The 7,463-nt window shown below is 38.8% G+C and overlaps 1 non-coding gene across 1 annotated transcript; it reads right to left on the bottom strand.

Annotated features, from left to right (window-relative positions):
• Positions 1–5,710: 5,710 nt before the first annotated feature.
• LOC141687723 (small nucleolar RNA R71) lies at positions 5,711–5,817 on the bottom strand. Its single transcript, XR_012561209.1, has one exon. It is a non-coding gene; the product is annotated as a small nucleolar RNA R71 (small nucleolar RNA).
• Between the last annotated feature and the right edge of the window lie 1,646 nt (positions 5,818–7,463).

Here is a 7,463-nt window from a genome sequence, read left to right as displayed (position 1 = left end):
TCATACCGAGAATGTAGGATGCTTCTCCCAAGTCCTTCATGGTGAAGTTCTTTGGTAGCCATACTTTGACTGATTGCAGCATTGGTATATCATTTCCTATAAGAAGTATGTCATCCACATACAATACAAGAAATGTTACCGCGCTCCCACTAACCTTCTTGAAGACACATGGTTCATCCATGTTTTTGATAATATCAAACTCTTTGATTGTCTCATCAAAACGGGTGTTCCACCTACGAGAAGCTTGCCTTAAACCATATATGGTTCGCAGCAGCTTACACACTAGGTGTTCATTTCCCTTGGAAAGAAACCCTTCCGGCTGTGTCATATACACTTCCTCCTTAAGTTCCCCATTGAGGAAGGCCGTTTTCACGTCCATTTGCCAGATTTCATAGTCGTAGTAAGCAGCAATCGCAAGCAAAATCCGAATTGATTTTAACAGGGCTACAGGAGAATAGGTTTCATCAAAGTCAATCCCTTGTCTTTGATTAAATCCTTTTGCCACTAGCCTAGCCTTATAGGTCTCCACCTGGCCATCTGCTCCAATCTTTCTCTTGTATACCCACTTGCACCCAATAGGCTTAACACCTTCAGGCGCTTCAACCAGAGTCCATACTTGGTTGGTATACATAGATTCCATTTCAGATTTCATGGCACTATGCCATTTCTCTGAGTCAACACTACTCATAGCCTCATTATAGGTCTTAGGGTCGTCTTCATCAATGATTGACAACTCATTGTCATTCTCAATGACAAGGCCATAATACCTCTCAGGTTGGCGAGACACTCTCTCTGACCTACGAATGGGCTGTTCCACAGAAGGTTGTTCAGTCTGAACAGGTGTTTCCACTTGAACCGTAGTAGTTTGTGCTTCTTGAACTTTATCAAGTTAAATTTTGCTCCCACTGTTTCCTTCAAGGATAAACTGCTTTTCCAAGAAGGTAGCATGTCTGGAGACAAACACCCGATGATCGGTGTAAAAGTAATACCCTAAAGTCTCTTTAGGATATCCCACAAAACTATATTTTACGGATCGAGATTCCAGCTTATCTGGTTCAACTTTCTTGACATAAGCTGGACATCCCCAAATCTTAACGTGTTTAAGACTCAGTTTCCTTTCTTTCCATATCTCATATGGAGTTTGAGGAACAGATTTGGAAGGTTCCTTATTCAGTAAATATGCTGAGGTTTCCAATGCGTAACCCCATAGGAATACTGGAAGATTTGCATAGCTCATCATGGACCGAACCATGTCTAACAGAGTTCGATTTCTCCTTTCAGATACCCCATTCAACTGTGGAGTATATGGAGGAGTCCACTGGGAGACTATACCATTTTCTTTGAGATAATCTAGAAACTCTCCATTCAAGTATTCACCACCTCGATCTGATCGAAGAGTCATAATACTGTGTTTGGTTTGTTTCTCCACTTCATGTTTATATTCCTTGAACTTTTCAAAGGCTTCAGACTTGTGTTTCATCAAGTACACATATCCGAATCTAGATCTATCATCTATGAAAGTAATGAAGTACGAAAATCCTCCCATGGCTTGCGTAGACATTGGTCCACATACATCTGTGTGTACCAATCCTAGCAAATCTGCAGCCCTCTCTCCATGTCCACTAAATGGAGATTTGGTCATTTTACCCAATAGACAAGACTCGCACGTAGGATATGATTCAAAATCAATGGGGTCTAGTAACCCTTCCTTATGCAATGTCCGAAGTCTATTTTCACTAATATGACCTAGCCTACAGTGCCATAAATAGGTCAGATTTTCATCATCTCGTTTTCTTTTATTAGTTTGTTCAATCTGAAGTAAATTTTGCTCTACGTCACATACATACAGACCATTATTTAAAATTCCACATCCATAAAGAACATTATCTCTAAGGATAGAACATTCATTATTCTTAATAATAAATGAAAAACCATCCAAACCCAACATAGGGATAAAAACAATATTCCTCACAATAGAGGGAACGTAATAACAATTATTCAAATAATAGTCTTGCCCGTAGGCATATGTAAACTAAATGATCCTACAGCTATGGCCGCAACCCTTGCTCCATTGCCCATACGTAGAATCACCTCATCTTTTTCAAGATTCCTACTTCCCTTTAGTCCTCGGAACGAATTGCAAATATGAGAACCACAGGCGGTATCTAATACCCAAGTAGAAATTTGACCTAGTGACATATTAACTTCGATCATGAACATGCCTGAATCAGAAGCGGTAGTCTTACTACCCTTCCTCTTCTTCAATTCTGCAAGGTAAACCTTGTAGTTTCTCTTCCAGTGCCCTAAATTGTTACAGTGAAAGCATACAGCTAAATTAGGATCAGTCAACTTGTGAGCATCTAGTATGCTCCTGAGTGATAGTGCAGAAGATAGAATATAGTAAATCTGTAAATGATAAACACATAACAACACTCAACAAATATTCGATTTCATTTTAAAAACAGTATATGAATCGGGTCTTTATTCATAAGTGGCTCCCACTAGTTTACCTAATTTATTCAACCCCCTACGTGAAAAATTAAGCATTCATAATGTTAGTGGGAATAGGGATCCTACATTCCATTACACAACCCCGGCTGTGGCATGAAACGCCATGTAATGTTCAATAGGCAGACAACTCTTGTCAATTACATCTAATGTTATTCCCTAATCAAACTTTAGCCTCTTGAATAATTGAGTCACGGATGTGGCACGAAAAACTCAATATTCTAAGTCAAGTCTAACCCAACATTCCGTACAATTGAATCAGTCCCCAAAGGCCCACGGCTGTGGCACGTAACGACCTTTAGATTCTTATTCAATGTACACATCTCTATGTAATAGAAAAGTATTTCTTATTTCAAAATCAAAGCCCTCGGCTGTGGCACGAAACGACAATGATTTAAAAATAAGAACGACTTTCTATCATGTTGGAAGGTTATGACCGACACAAGCCCGTTGTGTCATTGGCCAATTACTACTTGATATTATTTAATTTTAGAGGGATTATATTACGTTACAATCATAATCATATTATAAAGAGATTCTTCCTTTTAAATTAAATATTTCAAATCAATAATCAATAATCAGATGATTCCCATATCGGGTGGAGCATTGTCAAGAGGCGTCACTTAATAACCCTTTCTTACAGATAGAAATCTGTTGTTGACAGAATCATCCTTTCTCTCATATCGAAAATTCATATTCAATTACGTGTTTCATAAACACAAGAATCTCATGATTGTATTCATAATATTATTATTAAGGTTATGAAACAATTTCACTATACTAGGTTGTCTAACAAACGCCTTATGTTCATTTAAGTTCACCTAAATCTATCATCGCATGATAAACTAAGCATATATCACATATATAAACATGAATAAACATCAAGGTAGGCATGTTATATCATCTAGTATATTAAGCAATATACATCTCTATGTATCACATGAAGCACTTAAAAGCAATTCAAATGATCAAAAATAGCTTTAAAACACTTCTGTTAGCTATAAACAGTTTGAAACAATTTCATAAAATATCATATAATATACCATTAGAAGCGTCTCGAAAAGACGAATCCAACGGCACCAGGCACGCCCATTTCTGAGCTTCCACGCACCCTCACGCCCCCCGAGAAGATGACCCACGCGCCGCCACGCGCACACGCGCTGACAGGCGCGTGTCAGGCTGGAGTCCACGCGCCCCCACGCGCACACGCGCGCCACGCGCCCAACCCCTGTGCTGACGTCAGCATGACATCATCTGATGACGTCAGCATGACGCAACCCGTTGACCAGCGCGTGTCTGGCACGCGCCGCGCGTGGCCCGCCAGCGCGTGAGCCCCACGCGCGCGCGCAGTCGCGCGGTCCTACCCCTGTAACATCAGTCGCCGTCTTTTCTGACTTGCTCGATCGCCGTGCTATTTTAATTCCGTGCCACCATATATACAGCATTCAACACAGCAACAGATGTACAAATATATATACATACTTAATATACATATATATACTTATTTAATTATGAATTTAATTTCAACAACTTCAAAAATTCATAATAAAAAATCTATACATCATAAAAATATAAGAAAAATACCCAGACGATCTACAATACTTATAGAACCCAGATCAACATTCAAACTTATTCTGAGAAATGATTTCTCATCAGACAAAATTAATCCATGATATAGCTTGTAAAAATCATAATTAATTCATACAAGCACATAAAATACTGAAATTTTTACCACAGATCTATATGCATACAACCTATGCTCTGATACCATTGTTGGATTTTAATCGCAGCGGAGGCATGGTAAAACACTTTTACACATATAAAATCCAAATAAAAGCATATAAATCGTGGTAAAAACATAGGGATCGATTACTAACCTTTAATATGTGATCCAAGAGCAACGATCGGAGATCCTTAGCAGCTGCTCCTCAAACGTGAAGCACTCCACCAGTATCCACCAAGAAAATGACGTTAAGGAGGAGGAGGAGGTGGAGAGAATTAGGTTTTATAAAATTTTGGGGTTCGGGTTAGAATAAAAATAGGGTTTATAATAGTATATTTATAGGCAAAATTTTCAGCTGAAATTTTCCCATAAATATTATTATTATCATCCCATTTATTATTCTCATTAATAATTAAAACACCTTTTAATTATTAATCCTTTTTCTAAACACTTTAGAAATAATTCTCTCTCTTGATTTAATTTCCAAAAATTAAATCCTTTAATTAATAATATTAAGAACTTTTCTTAATTAATTTATAATCAATTAAATCTCATTTAATCAATTATTAAATTTGCCAATTAATTATTTATTTCATAAATAAATAATTATTAGCCATTATTAATTAATTCCTCCACCATTAAATCATTCTCTTTTTATGGTATGACCCTGTAGGTTCAATATTAAGCCGGTAGTAGAAATAAATAATAATAAAACTATTTTATCATTATTTATATAAATTCTCTAATTTATTAAATATGATTAATTAATTAATCATATTTATTCTACATCGTGAGGGATACTTCTCAGCATATCGCGACTATCCGGATAATACGAATTCACTGCTTAGAATACCAAGAACCTATTCAGTGAATAGTTACCGTACAATAAACTCCTTCTACCCTACAATGTCCCGATTAAATACAAGGCATGGATCTCGTGTCAAGCCTATCTAATCTAATCACTTGCTTACCATTTACTATGCTTAGTTCTATGCAAATTAGAAACTCCTTTCTAATTTCATTCACTCTGGCCTGAGATTCCTGAACTAGCATAAGTGGATCAGCCTTGAACATTCACTTCCTTCACTGGAAGGGGTAGATCCTTTATTGATCATACACTATCTTCATGTACAATTTCCTATACCCAGTAGAGCCCTAATAATTGTCCCTAGAGACTAAGAACTAAACCAAAGCATAGTTCAGTGTACACAAGATGACTATGATGACCTCAAGTCTAAGGATACTTGTACAACTATCACTATGTGAACAACTGCTGACACGTGAGTGAACTCCATCAGTTGTTCAGATGTGCGAGTCATGTTCAGTGAACTTATTCTATAATAAGCACCTACATACTAGCTATAGTGTCACCACACAAATATCTATGAGAACAGACATCCTTCAGCTGGGTCCATCACTACTTGGCAAGATCTTGCGCAAAAGTTTATGGTGAAGTTTTATCCGATGGCAAAGACTGCTGCTATGAGGAGTGCTCTTACTCAATTTACGCAGCAACCTACAGAATCTATGTGCGAAGCTTGGGAACGCTACAAGGAAATGTTGAGAAAGTGTCCACATCATGGAATGCCCGATTGGATGGTGATCACTGGTTTCTATAATGGTTTGGGGGCCCAATCTCGGCCCATGCTCGATGCAGCAGCTGGAGGCGCCTTGTGGGCCAAAAGCTATACTGAGGCTTATAATCTTATCGAGACTATGGCTACAAATGAGCACCAAAACCCAACTCAGAGGATGATGCCTGGGAAGGTAGCAGGTATTCTGGAAGTTGATGCAGCCACCGCTATTACAGCGCAGCTCCAAGCGCTGTCGATGAAGGTTGATTCTCTAGCTACATATGGAGTTAATCAAATAGCTATGGTCTGTGAGCTTTGTGCAGGTTCTCATGCTACGGATCAGTGTTCTCTTGTCAACGAATCTGTTCAGTATGTGAACAATTATCAGCGACAACAGCAGCTTGTGCCAGCTACTTATGATCCTAACAACAGAAATCATCCAAATTTCAGCTGGAGTAATAATCAGAATGTTATTCAGCCACCATATCAGCAAGGTGTGAGTAAACAGTTTACTCCACCCGGATTCCAGCAACCACAGCAGTATGCTCAAAGGCAATCATATCCTCAACAGGGAAGTGCAACTGTACCTACTAGTGCTGATTTTGAGGAACTTAAGCTGTTATGCAAGAGTCTGGCGGTTTCTATCAAGACCTTGGAAAATCAAATCGGTCAAATAGCCAATGCAGTGCTCAATCGTCAACCTGGAACACTTCCTAGTGACACGGAAGTACCAGGCAGAAAGGAAGTTAAAGAGCAAGTCAAGGCTATTACCTTAAGGTCTGGGAAAGTTGCTGATGCTGAAAAGGCAAAAGAAGGAGAAGCTGAAGTTAGAGATGAAGAATTTAAGTAGAAGGAGAAAGCGGCGGAGCTAAGGAAGACTACTGTTGAACACACTTTGCCTGAAGGTAATACATGGGAGAAACAGCTCTATCCTCCACCACCTTTCCCTAAGAGATTACAGCAACAAAAGTTGGATAAGCAGTTCGGTAAGTTTCTGGAGGTGTTCAAGAAACTTCACATCAATATACCTTTCGCTGAGGCTCTGGAGCAAATGCCTAGTTATGCGAAGTTTATGAAGAGTATTCTTTCAAGGAAGGTGAAACTGGATGACCTTGAGACCGTTGCTCTAACGGAAGAATACAACGCTGTTCTGCAGCAAAAGTTACCTCCAAAGCTTAAAAATCCAGGTAGCTTCACCATTCCTTGCACCATTGGCAAGTTGTCATTTGACAAGTGCCTTTGTGATTTGGTTTCCAAGAAGGATTCGAAGCCTAGAGTCATTCGTTGGGTGCTCTTACTTCAGGAATTTGAGTTAGAGATTAAGGATCAAAAAGGTACTGAGAATCAAGTAGCTGACCATCTCTCTAGGTTGGAGAATCCCGAGTCTACTTCACAGGATAAGACATTGATCAACGAATCTTTTCCGGATGAGCAGTTGTTCGCAGTTCAGGAGGAAGAGCCATGATTTGCAGATATTGTAAACTATCTTGTTAGCAATATAATGACTCCTAATTTGACCTCAGCTCAAAAGAAGAAGTTTCTGCATGAGGTGAAATGGTATATGTGGGATGAACCATATTTGTTTAGACAGGAATCTGACCAGATCATCAGGAGATGTATCCCGTTCTGTGAGACGGAGGGAATATTACGAGACTGCC

Source organism: Apium graveolens, chromosome 9, assembly GCF_009905375.1.
Source record: "Apium graveolens cultivar Ventura chromosome 9, ASM990537v1, whole genome shotgun sequence".
NCBI lineage: Eukaryota > Viridiplantae > Streptophyta > Magnoliopsida > Apiales > Apiaceae > Apium > Apium graveolens.
Note: the sequence above shows the minus strand (reverse complement) of the source record. Positions and strands in the feature narration are given on the sequence as shown.